Source organism: Lepisosteus platostomus, chromosome 5, assembly GCF_059453375.1.
Source record: "Lepisosteus platostomus isolate fLepPlt1 chromosome 5, fLepPlt1.hap1, whole genome shotgun sequence".
Taxonomy (NCBI): Eukaryota; Metazoa; Chordata; class Actinopteri; order Semionotiformes; family Lepisosteidae; genus Lepisosteus; species Lepisosteus platostomus.
Window position 1 is genome coordinate 39,457,938 of NC_142615.1, and position 12,356 is coordinate 39,470,293.

At 45.6% G+C, this 12,356-nt stretch overlaps 4 non-coding genes and 5 pseudogenes across 4 annotated transcripts; all 9 read left to right on the top strand.

Moving 5' to 3' along the window:
- Positions 1 to 6,347: 6,347 nt before the first annotated feature.
- Positions 6,348 to 6,466, top strand: LOC148666387 (5S ribosomal RNA; annotated as a pseudogene).
- Positions 6,467 to 7,003: 537 nt separating this feature from the next.
- LOC148666388 (5S ribosomal RNA) lies at positions 7,004 to 7,122 on the top strand. The gene has a single exon (XR_015938183.1). It is a non-coding gene; the product is annotated as a 5S ribosomal RNA (ribosomal RNA).
- A 537-nt stretch (positions 7,123 to 7,659) lies between these two features.
- LOC148666389 (5S ribosomal RNA) lies at positions 7,660 to 7,778 on the top strand. The gene has a single exon (XR_015937235.1). It is a non-coding gene; the product is annotated as a 5S ribosomal RNA (ribosomal RNA).
- Positions 7,779 to 8,317: 539 nt separating this feature from the next.
- Positions 8,318 to 8,436, top strand: LOC148666390 (5S ribosomal RNA; annotated as a pseudogene).
- A 798-nt stretch (positions 8,437 to 9,234) lies between these two features.
- On the top strand, positions 9,235 to 9,353 carry LOC148666391 (5S ribosomal RNA). The gene has a single exon (XR_015937237.1). It is a non-coding gene; the product is annotated as a 5S ribosomal RNA (ribosomal RNA).
- Positions 9,354 to 9,892: 539 nt separating this feature from the next.
- Positions 9,893 to 10,011, top strand: LOC148666392 (5S ribosomal RNA; annotated as a pseudogene).
- Positions 10,012 to 10,548: 537 nt separating this feature from the next.
- Positions 10,549 to 10,667, top strand: LOC148666393 (5S ribosomal RNA; annotated as a pseudogene).
- A 535-nt stretch (positions 10,668 to 11,202) lies between these two features.
- Positions 11,203 to 11,321, top strand: LOC148666394 (5S ribosomal RNA; annotated as a pseudogene).
- A 536-nt stretch (positions 11,322 to 11,857) lies between these two features.
- Positions 11,858 to 11,976, top strand: LOC148666395 (5S ribosomal RNA). The gene has a single exon (XR_015938555.1). It is a non-coding gene; the product is annotated as a 5S ribosomal RNA (ribosomal RNA).
- The last annotated feature ends 380 nt before the right edge of the window (positions 11,977 to 12,356 follow it).

Sequence of the window (12,356 nt, forward strand, 5' to 3'; positions counted from 1 at the left end):
TGCAGCAAAAGCCGCCTTTAATAATTTGAAACAAGTTCTCTTACAGGTGCTGAGACTGGGGTTTCCTCAGAGGGATCAACCATTCCTTTGTATTATTGCAAGTAGCTGACAGAGGCCACCCAAGGAGCCCGCGAGCAGGTCCTGGAGGCGTGGGGACCACCACCTGAAGGAGGGCACAACCTCATCCCAGGAGAGTGGGTGTGGATCAGGAAATTTCCTTCACAGGTTCTCCAGCCCAGGTGGGATCCAGATCCTGTTGACAACCGAGTCTGCGGTTCGAGTGGAAGGAAAAGATCGCTGGATCCACGCGCCACACTGCCGACGAGCCTCATCCCCATTTACAGACTCAGAATGAAATCATTTCTGTTTATAACAATAATTGTTGCTGTAGGACTATGTTCCGCAGGAATTAATGATCATCTCTCCCACAAAGGAGAACATGGAATTAATTCCTTTTTAGGCCTCTCCTATTTGACAGCTAAGAAAACCAACCAAAGTGCCTGCTGGGTCTGTGCCGCATTACCCAGATATGTACAGGGAGGACTTCCTATGGGAGCCATTACTTGGCGTCGCGAGGAAGTCATAGGCATGATCATTTGGAGGGATAATTTAGGAGATTTTAATATGACAAACTATGGGGGGTTGCCATAACACGACTTTAACCTGCACAACATTACAATATCTACAGGAGCGAGGCTTAGAGCCCACGAGTTTCACAGGCTCTTACGCTCCTAAATATAACAGAAGCCATACACCACCATACCTGACTCTCAATAAGGAACGTGAGGGAAACATATGTTTTCAGCACACTAATTGGTCTGCACTTGGTTGGATGGAGTCGTTGCAACCTTACCAGCGCTGCAAATATATCCACCTCTACCTTCCAAATTCCAGGATGGGATCGGCACACCCCACAATTCGGTATAAGCTTCTTATTTTCAGAGGCATGGGGAGCGCCAAACGGAACATATTTCATTTGTGGAAAACGAGCCTACCCATGGCTGCCAGCCCAGTGGTCTGGCTCATGTTATTTAGGATATGTGGTTCCTCATATCCGTGTTCAAACCCACAGCCCCTTCGGACCTAACCACAGACCACAAAGAAAATTGGCTGATTGGGAATATTATTTAGGTATAATATTTCCACAAGCCGGCATGAACTTTCTGAGTCGAGAGTTAATTCAAATGGCCTCGACTTTAGAAGAATTAGCAAAGTCTACCTCATCTAGTCTGAAGGCTGTTAATGATGAGATGGTAGCCCTCAGAACAGTGGCCATGCAGAACCGACTAGCTTTAGATTATGTACTGGCGGCCCAAGGAGGAACTTGTGCAGTAATTGGCACTGAATGCTGCACATATATTCCTGATAATTCTGAGCACATCTCAGATCTGGCCCAACACATTTACAATGAGGGACAGAAATATCAGGACTATTATACTGAAAATTGGGGAATTGGGTTTTGGGTAAAGTCTGTGTTTGGGGCCTGGGGTGGAACCTTTTTATAGTGTTTATCTGTAGGAGTAGTATTGTTTATATGTATAATTGTAATCATCACGTGCACAAAAACATGTATCACATCTTGCCATAACCGTGGAACGTACAATGTCATGGCAATACATACCTGTTCGCCAAGAAAGGAAAGATCTGCCCTGACATTGTATGTATAAAAATAGGCTACACTGACGTATGCCATATTTTATAAGGGGGGAATGAAGAAAGATGTGAAGACGGGGGTTTGAATTTAATCTTTTCTGTAGGGGGTTTAAACTTCCAAGTCACAAGCTGGGGTTTATGGCAGGAAAGGGGGTTAACTGATAAGGATTGCAGATGCCAGCTAGGAACCCCCCTGGGTGTAATGTTAAACTGACCATTTGCCCAGAACATCGTAAACTGGCCAAATACCATGAACCCCCCTCTTTACCATCAGACCGAGTGACGTCAGAAACGGAGAAGAAAACACTATATAACCCAAAAGTTTGTAACAGTACGTTGAACAATACTTCGGTTTTGTTGTTTCTTGCGGGAAACAAGACTTCGGCTTTATTGTTCCTTGCATGCAATAAACTCATCTGTTTTACTTCATCTCGGGATCAAGAACCTTATTTCTTCTGTTACAACAGTACTTTGCAAGCAAATCAAATCATTTCAGGGAAGAAACTCAGTTTAATGAACTACTTCCGTATTTTCACTCGTTGATTTTGATCTTTGTATTCTCTTTCCATTCTCAGCAATAATATTTCAAAATTACAGTTCAGATTTATTGGAAAACTTCACAAGCATTATGAGATTAGGACTGTACAATTGTTTTTTAATATCTTGGTATATTTACCTTCATTTTAATATAGATATAACCATAAATGTTGTTAAGCATATTGTACTTTTGTTGTACTTTTTAAAACATTTTAGCTGAGGACACACGGCGACTATTATACCTTGTGATACATGCAAGACATCTGTAAACGAAGATGTAATTACAATAAAATTGGCAATTAACAGAAAACCACAATTTGTATAATATTATTCCTCAATATCAATGATCAAAATGTATAAATTGATTGCTTCCTTAGTATTGCCAGGATCTATATTTAGCGTTCGGTAGCGATAACACTGCTGATATTGATTGAGTAAAAATCTATGATGTAGTGACAGCTTTATCTGAAGCGAGAAATCCTCGAACACCGCTTATGAAGTGTTAGGATTAATACCAAGAAATACCTTTTGTTTTCCCACCCAAAATGCTAATATTGCATTACACATTATGCAAACATTACCAGTTTTAGTAGCTTCTGGGCACGATTTTCCAAAACTGAAACTAAATACAAATGATTTAAGATGAACCATGTCCAAAAATTGTAAATCAGGACTAATACAATATCAAATGAAATTACTACAGAAGAAAAGGTTTAACTGAAATATGAATAAGACTATGCAAGCCTACAAAATAGAATAATTCAATTTATATAACTTATTTTTTTCTTATTTGAGAAATGGGCTCACACACCGGAAGACACTAACGTTTCTCTTCGTTAGAATATGTGAATAACAGTTTAACCCCAAATTTCTGTAATTGTGATTCTGTTAAAATTAAAAAAAGCATCTATCAATAGTAAGAAATTATCAAGAAAGTAAGAAATTGTGTTATTTCATAAACTGTAAGACATGAAGACATTTACAGGTTATATCCTTTGCTTTGTCTTTTAACACAAGCGTTCAGGATCCAAGCCCATATTCGGACGGTTGTGTTTCTCTTGTAATCATCAAATGGCATTGTTTTGTCCGTCAGTTCTTTCTCGAGTTGTACCATGGATATTTTATTCCATCAATACTTTTCATGCTCTTTTGCATTTTCCTTCACATACGGAAAAGAACTCAAGGCATTCTTGTCACTGTGCTACACAGTACAGGACACGCAGTGAGGAATTCGCGCAGCTTTCAGCTCAGTGCGGAATCCAGAGGGAGGACTCGCTCGGTGAATGATCTCTCAGGAAATCCCGGGTGAGGTTTTTCTGCAACAGCCACGACAAGTGTGAAGACGTTCTCTGGATTTCCTGAATGTGACTTTAAATTAGTTCACATTCTTTGGTAGTTAACAGAACTAAATGCTTTGGAGGTACATCTAAAACTGCAGAGAACACTGTAGCACTTCAAGTTTAATTGTGTAAACCTGGCTCTCTATGAACACGAGCAAAGAGTTCTCACTCGACAGAAGACTGCGATGTGAGCACAGTAACATAAAGCACTTGAAGATGCTAGGGATTGAACCTGGGACCTCATACATGTAAGACAAGCACTCTACCACTAAGCTACACCCCCGACATAGAGAACTTCCGAAGATGTGCAGGTGCTCACAGACCACAATCCATCTTTTGCATCTTTTAAGTGCTCTTGATTAAACTATGCATAGAAAAACAGCAGTACTGATGATTTTCATGGACTGATGCACACTTGTTCTGTACAACTCCAGTGATAAAACCTTGTCTGTAAATATTGCAGAACGTAAAAGGGTGAAACAACGCTCCAACCACAGGAATGGTAACAGAAAGGATCATTTTCTTATTTAATACCTCCTTTTGAGATGCCTTGTCAACGCACACAGACGTTAGAGCTGAACAAATATTTTGTACACAAGACGGCAGTGCGATATTAAAATTCCTGTCTTCTTGATGGATTCAGACTGGTAGCCAGAGGACACCGGGACAACGCCCATTGGACAACTGCTGGAACAGAGGCTGCAACAGAGCTTGTCAGCTGGTTTGGTGTTCGTGCGGGAGATTCCAAATCCATACACAGTGGATAAGTAAACCCCATGTTCTACATTCTGTCTCGAGAATTCAGTTGTACCTCAAAAAAAGTTGTTATCAATTTAATTCATGAGTAATGTATTTACTTCCGAGTTTAGAGTAACAGTGGGTAATAACACTGATTAGCGATTTGGTAACCGAACGATATATATTGACATATATTCTCTGCTGTGTATCTTTGTGTTTGCATCTCTTCGAGATTATATACCTTGTATATTGATAACCCTCACAGTAAGGTCTGCCGCTCGTATCCAGGCAGACTAGTATATGTTTGGTGCACAATTTATGTTAATAAATGTATCTCGTGTATTGAACCCGTGTGTGTGCGTTGTTAGTTGTTCTGACGATTGATTTTCTAAAAGCCACAACGAACAACCTCGTGATTACTGCTACAATTAATAATTGTCTCAGTAAACCCATCAAACCTCTACAACCACGATACACCACCATAAACTATATTAATTTAGGAACATAAACATATAGTGTAAACTGTATATGGCTGGTATTGGTAGTTTAAAGAAAAAATACACACCAGTATTCCACTTTCTTCCTAAACATTTTAAGCATCAAAGTCTTACATGTAGTAAGATTTTACCACGTTTCGGAAACGTTTTTACATGCTCCTTCTGACCATCTTAACTTTATATACTTTGTGAAAAGTCATAAGATATTCACATTTTATGTGAATGTGCTCGTTATCGGAGTAAACAAAAGCATACTTTTAGAATTTGATTAATAGGGAATATAATATGGAATCACGTACCTAAAGAAATTAATAACGATATAATTATTTTTATGTACTGTAGCTCAAATAGTAGTATAATACACTTTCTATGGATACATGTGCTTCTACGCAACGCAGAAGCACATCCACAAGTAACATTACCTAGCAAAGAGAGGACATTGGCTAGCCATTATGATAAATACAGTGGAAAAAAGCAATTGGGAAAATAAGACATGCTGATCTGTTATACATACCAGGAAGAGAACAGAATATGATTTTTTTCTGTTCGAAACGTGTGTTGTCTTTATGAAATTCATGTATTTTAAACGTTTAATTAAGAAGAAAAAAACTTACAGAAAGATACTAAGCTGATCACGAGATAGAAAGATCACCCGTTTTTCGCGCATAAAAAGTGGCTATTAACTGGGTGAACTGTTATTAACTGGAGTCAACTGGGTGAAAACACATAATATGAACATGAAACAAAACAAAAAATAAAAATAAGATACAATCTACAGACATTAAAACCGGTGTCATGGAAATATAACTATCAAGGAAGCCACAAGAGAGAGTTCTCACCTGAGTAAGGTCTTTATTTCAATATTGGGAGCAACCAGAGACTCAATTTGTTACAAGCAGTACAGGGTTTTCATAAGACGTTGCGCTGTAAAAAAGCTCAGCGCTTTGTCCATTCTAAAACTTCCACTTTCCCTAAGAGAAAACAGATTACATCAAAAAGCGAAAGAAGAAGCACTAGATATGTTATTCAAAGCTTATCAGTTACTTTCAGCTAATTCTAACGACCCAGACAGCATATATTGTTTTGGTACATTGTCTTCTAAAGTAACCTAAACAGTGTACTTTGTTGACGCACTGTTTTCTAAAATTCCGCACGTACTGTAGCACAGCAATTACATCCTTGAAATATATTATCTAAAAGCCCCAATATATTTCTTTGCAAAGCTCTCTACATTTTAAGAATCAATTTACTTATTAGATTTCCACTTAAAGACTTGTTCGGCTGGCGTTCGGGGAGTCGCGCTTTTCAGAATTGTATTGAGATCGTTTTCCACAGAGCTCAGATGTCAAAGCACAGCAGCAGCTCTCCACAGCGATCCTCTATAGCGCCCTTTCTCCCACAGCTCCGTCCTCATTGGAAGGAAGCAAGAGTGAAAGGCTGAAGTGAAATAGAGCGGGGACGAAGGCAGTGAAGAGAGAGAACGTGGGAAGAAGAGAAAAACGCAAGGGAAAAAAAGCAGCGTCGTAAAAGAGGTGACGGAGCTGTCCTCTCAATAAGAAGGGTGCCAGCGAGCCTTGCTCTCGCTTACGGCCACACCCCCTTGAGCACGCCTGATCTCGTCTGATCTCGGAAGCTAAACAGGGATGGGCCTGGTTAGTACATGGATGGGAGACCGCCTGGGAATACCAGGTGCTGTAAGCTTTTAAGCGCAGGAGGCGCCCTATCCCCGCTCGCTCGCTCATTCCCCTGTTCACACCTGCAGTGCGGCTTGTCCGTCTGTTTATTTGTCAGCTTTGGCGAGACACGGGTGCTTGTGTATTAGCGTGAGCGTTTTTTATTCTGATCATGAACAGTTTAACAAGTCCGCAAAGGATCGAGGAAAGGTTTATCGCCAGCTGAAAAGAGACACAGCGCTTCGGCTGTGGAGACTTGTTCGGCTGGCGTTCGGAGAGTCGCGTTTTTCAGAATTGTATTGAGATCGTTTTCCACAGAGCTCAGATGTCAAAGCACAGCAGCAGCTCTCCACAGCGATCCTCTATAGCGCCCTTTCTCCCGCAGCTCCGTCCTCATTGGAAGGAAGCAAGAGTGAAAGGCTGAAGTGAAATAGAGCGGGGACGAAGGCAGTGAAGAGAGAGAACGTGGGAAGAAGAGAAAAACGCAAGGGAAAAAAAGCAGCGTCGTAAAAGAGGTGACGGAGCTGTCCTCTCAATAAGAAGGGTGCCAGCGAGCCTTGCTCTCGCTTATGGCCACACCCCCTTGAGCACGCCTGATCTCGTCTGATCTCGGAAGCTAAACAGGGATGGGCCTGGTTAGTACTTGGATGGGAGACCGCCTGGGAATACCAGGTGCTGTAAGCTTTTAAGCGCAGGAGGCGCCCTATCCCCGCTCGCTCGCTCATTCCCCTGTTCACACGTGCAGTGCGGCTTGTCCGTCTGTTTATTTGTCAGCTTTGGCGAGACACGGGTGCTTGTGTATTAGCGTGACCGTTTTTTATTCTGATCATGAACAGTTTAACAAGTCCGCAAAGGATCGAGGAAAGGTTTATCGCCAGCTGAAAAGAGAGACAGCGCTTCGGCTGTGGAGACTTGTTCGGCTGGCGTTCGGAGAGTCGCGTTTTTCAGAATTGTATTGAGATCGTTTTCCACAGAGCTCAGATGTCAAAGCACAGCAGCAGCTCTCCACGGCGATCCTCTATAGCGCCCTTTCTCCCGCAGCTCCGTCCTCACTGGAAGGAAGCAAGAGTGAAAGGCTGAAGTGAAATAGAGCGGGGACGAAGGCAGTGAAGAGAGAGAACGTGGGAAGAAGAGAAAAACGCAAGGGAAAAAAAGCAGCGTCGTAAATGAGGTGACGGAGCTGTCCTCTCAATAAGAAGGGTGCCAGCGAGCTTCGCTCTCGCTTACGGCCACACCCCCTTGAGCACGCCTGATCTCGTCTGATCTCGGAAGCTAAACAGGGATGGGCCTGGTTAGTACTTGGGTGGGAGACCGCCTGGGAATACCAGGTGCTGTAAGCTTTTAAGCGCAGGAGGCGCCCTATCCCCGCTCGCTCGCTCATTCCCCTGTTCACACGTGCAGTGCGGCTTGTCCGTCTGTTTATTTGTCAACTTTGGCGAGACACGGGTGCTTGTGTATTAGCGTGAGCGTTTTTTATTCTGATCAGGAACAGTTTTACAAGTCCGCAAAGGATCGAGGAAAGGTTTATCGCCAGCTGAAAAGAGACACAGCGCTTCGGCTGTGGAGACTTGTTCGGCTGGCATTCGGAGAGTCGCGTTTTTCAGAATTGTATTGAGATCGTTTTCCACAGAGCTCAGATGTCAAAGCACAGCAGCAGCTCTCCACAGCGATCCTCTATAGTGCCCTTTCTCCCGCAGCTCCGTCCTCATTGGAAGGAAGCAAGAGTGAAAGGCTGAAGTGAAATAGAGCGGGGACGAAGGCAGTGAAGAGAGAGAGAACGTGGGAAGAAGAGAAAAACGCAAGGGAAAAAAAGCAGCGTCGTAAAAGAGGTGACGGAGCTGTCCTCTCAATAAGAACGGTGCCAGCGAGCCTTGCTCGTGCTTACGGCCACACCCCCTTGAGCACGCCTGATCTTGTCTGATCTCGGAAGCTAAACAGGGATGGGCCTGGTTAGTACTTGGATGGGAGACCGCCTGGGAATACCAGGTGCTGTAAGCTTTTAAGCGCAGGAGGCGCCCTATCCCCGCTCGCTCGCTCATTCCCCTGTTCACACGTGCAGTGCGGCTTGTCCGTCTGTTTATTTGTCAGCTTTGGCGAGACACGGGTGCTTGTGTATTAGCGTGAGCGTTTTTTATTCTGATCAGGAACAGTTTTACAAGTCCGCAAAGGATCGAGGAAAGTTTTATCGCCAGCTGAAAAGAGACACAGCGCTTCGGCTGTGGAGACTTGTTCGGCTGGCGTTCGGAGAGTCGCGTTTTTCAGAATTGTATTGAGATCGTTTTCCACAGAGCTCAGATGTCAAAGCACAGCAGCAGCTCTCCACGGCTTGTCCGTCTGTTTATTTGTCAGCTTTGGCGAGACACGGGTGCTTGTGTATTAGCGTGAGCGTTTTTTATTCTGATCAGGAACAGTTTTACAAGTCCGCAAAGGATCGAGGAAAGGTTTATCGCCAGCTGAAAAGAGAGACAGCGCTTCGGCTGTGGAGACTTGTTCGGCTGGCGTTCGGAGAGTCGCGTTTTTCAGAATTGTATTGAGATCGTTTTCCACAGAGCTCAGATGTCAAAGCACAGCAGCAGCTCTCCACGGCGATCCTCTATAGCGCCCTTTCTCCCGCAGCTCCGTCCTCACTGGAAGGAAGCAAGAGTGAAAGGCTGAAGTGAAATAGAGCGGGGACGAAGGCAGTGAAGAGAGAGAACGTGGGAAGAAGAGAAAAACGCAAGGGAAAAAAAGCAGCGTCGTAAATGAGGTGACGGAGCTGTCCTCTCAATAAGAAGGGTGCCAGCGAGCTTCGCTCTCGCTTACGGCCACACCCCCTTGAGCACGCCTGATCTCGTCTGATCTCGGAAGCTAAACAGGGATGGGCCTGGTTAGTACTTGGGTGGGAGACCGCCTGGGAATACCAGGTGCTGTAAGCTTTTAAGCGCAGGAGGCGCCCTATCCCCGCTCGCTCGCTCATTCCCCTGTTCACACGTGCAGTGCGGCTTGTCCGTCTGTTTATTTGTCAACTTTGGCGAGACACGGGTGCTTGTGTATTAGCGTGAGCGTTTTTTATTCTGATCAGGAACAGTTTTACAAGTCCGCAAAGGATCGAGGAAAGGTTTATCGCCAGCTGAAAAGAGACACAGCGCTTCGGCTGTGGAGACTTGTTCGGCTGGCATTCGGAGAGTCGCGTTTTTCAGAATTGTATTGAGATCGTTTTCCACAGAGCTCAGATGTCAAAGCACAGCAGCAGCTCTCCACAGCGATCCTCTATAGTGCCCTTTCTCCCGCAGCTCCGTCCTCATTGGAAGGAAGCAAGAGTGAAAGGCTGAAGTGAAATAGAGCGGGGACGAAGGCAGTGAAGAGAGAGAGAACGTGGGAAGAAGAGAAAAACGCAAGGGAAAAAAAGCAGCGTCGTAAAAGAGGTGACGGAGCTGTCCTCTCAATAAGAACGGTGCCAGCGAGCCTTGCTCGTGCTTACGGCCACACCCCCTTGAGCACGCCTGATCTTGTCTGATCTCGGAAGCTAAACAGGGATGGGCCTGGTTAGTACTTGGATGGGAGACCGCCTGGGAATACCAGGTGCTGTAAGCTTTTAAGCGCAGGAGGCGCCCTATCCCCGCTCGCTCGCTCATTCCCCTGTTCACACGTGCAGTGCGGCTTGTCCGTCTGTTTATTTGTCAGCTTTGGCGAGACACGGGTGCTTGTGTATTAGCGTGAGCGTTTTTTATTCTGATCAGGAAGTTTTACAAGTCCGCAAAGGATCGAGGAAAGTTTTATCGCCAGCTGAAAAGAGACACAGCGCTTCGGCTGTGGAGACTTGTTCGGCTGGCGTTCGGAGAGTCGCGTTTTTCAGAATTGTATTGAGATCGTTTTCCACAGAGCTCAGATGTCAAAGCACAGCAGCAGCTCTCCACGGCGATCCTCTATAGCGCCCTTTCTCCCGCAGCTCCGTCCTCATTGGAAGGAAGCAAGAGTGAAAGGCTGAAGTGAAATAGAGCGGGGACGAAGGCAGTGAAGAGAGAGAGAACGTGGGAAGAAGAGAAAAACGCAAGGGAAAAAAAGCAGCGTCGTAAAAGAGGTGACGGAGCTGTCCTCTCAATAAGAAGGGTGCCAGCGAGCCTTGCTCTCGCTTACGGCCACACCCCCTTGAGCACGCCTGATCTCGTCTGATCTCGGAAGCTAAACAGGGATGGGCCTGGTTAGTACTTGGATGGGAGACCGCCTGGGAATACCAGGTCCTGTAAGCTTTTAAGCGCAGGAGGCGCCCTATCCCCGCTCGCTCGCTCATTCCCCTGTTCACACGTGCAGTGCGGCTTGTCCATCTGTTTATTTGTCAGCTTTGGCGAGACACGGGTGCTTGTGTATTAGCGTGAGCGTTTTTTATTCTGATCAGGAACAGTTTTACAAGTCCGCAAAGGATCGAGGAAAGGTTTATCGCCAGCTGAAAAGAGACACAGCGCTTCGGCTGTGGAGACTTGTTCGGCTGGCGTTCGGAGAGTCGCGTTTTTCAGAATTGTATTGAGATCGTTTCCCACAGAGCTCAGATGTCAAAGCACAGCAGCAGCTCTCCACGGCGATCCTCTATAGCGCCCTTTCTCCCGCAGCTCCGTCCTCATTGGAAGGAAGCAAGAGTGAAAGGCTGAAGTGAAATAGAGCGGGGACGAAGGCAGTGAAGAGAGAGAACGTGGGAAGAAGAGAAAAACGCAAGGGAAAAAAAGCAGTCGTAAAAGAGGTGATGGAGCTGTCCTCTCAATAAGAAGGGTGCCAGCGAGCCTTGCTCTCGCTTATGGCTACACCCCCTTGAGCACGCCTGATCTCGTCTGACCTCGGAAGCTAAACAGGGATGGGCCTGGTTAGTACTTGGATGGGAGACCGCCTGGGAATACCAGGTCCTGTAAGCTTTTAAGCGCAGGAGGCGCCCTATCCCCGCTCGCTCGCTCATTCCCCTGTTCACACGTGCAGTGCGGCTTGTCCGTCTGTTTATTTGTCAGCTTTGGCGAGACACGGGTGCTTGTGTATTAGCGTGAGCGTTTTTTATTCTGATCAGGAACAGTTTTACAAGTCCGCAAAGGATCGAGGAAAGGTTTATCGCCAGCTGAAAAGAGACACAGCGCTTCGGCTGTGGAGACTTGTTCGGCTGGCGTTCGGAGAGTCGCGTTTTTCAGAATTGTATTGAGATCGTTTCCCACAGAGCTCAGATGTCAAAGCACAGCAGCAGCTCTCCACAGCGATCCTCTATAGCGCCCTTTCTCCCGCAGCCCTGTCCTCATTGGAAGGAAGCAAGAGTGAAAGGCTGAAGTGAAATAGAGCGGGGACGAAGGCAGTGAAGAGAGAGAACGTGGAAAGAAGAGAAAAACACAAGGGAAAAAAGCAGCATCGTAAAAGAGGTGACGGAGCTGTCCTCTCAATAAGAAGGGTGCCAGCAAGCCTTGGTCTCGCTTACGGCCACACCCCCTTGATCACGCCTGATCTCGTCTGATCTTGGAAGCTAAACAGGGATGGGCCTGGTTAGTACTTGGATGGGAGACCGCCTGGGAATACCAGGTGCTGTAAGCTTTTAAGCGCAGGAGGCGCCCTATCCCCGCTCGCTCGCTCATTCCCCTGTTCACACGTGCAGTGCGGCTTGTCCGTCTGTTTATTTGTCAACTTTGGCGAGACACGGGTGCTTGTGTATTAGCGTGAGCGTTTTTTATTCTGATCATGAACAGTTTAACAAGTCCGCAATGGATCGAGGAAAGGTTTATCGCCAGCTGAAAAGAGACACAGCGCTTCGGCTGTGGAGACTTGTTCGGCTGGCATTCGAAGAGTCGCGTTTTTCAGAATTGTATTGAGATCGTTTTCCACAGAGCTCAGATGTCAAAGCACAGCAGCAGCTCTCCACAGCGATCCTCTATAGTGCCCTTTCTCCCGCAGCTCCGTCCTCATTGGAAGGAAGC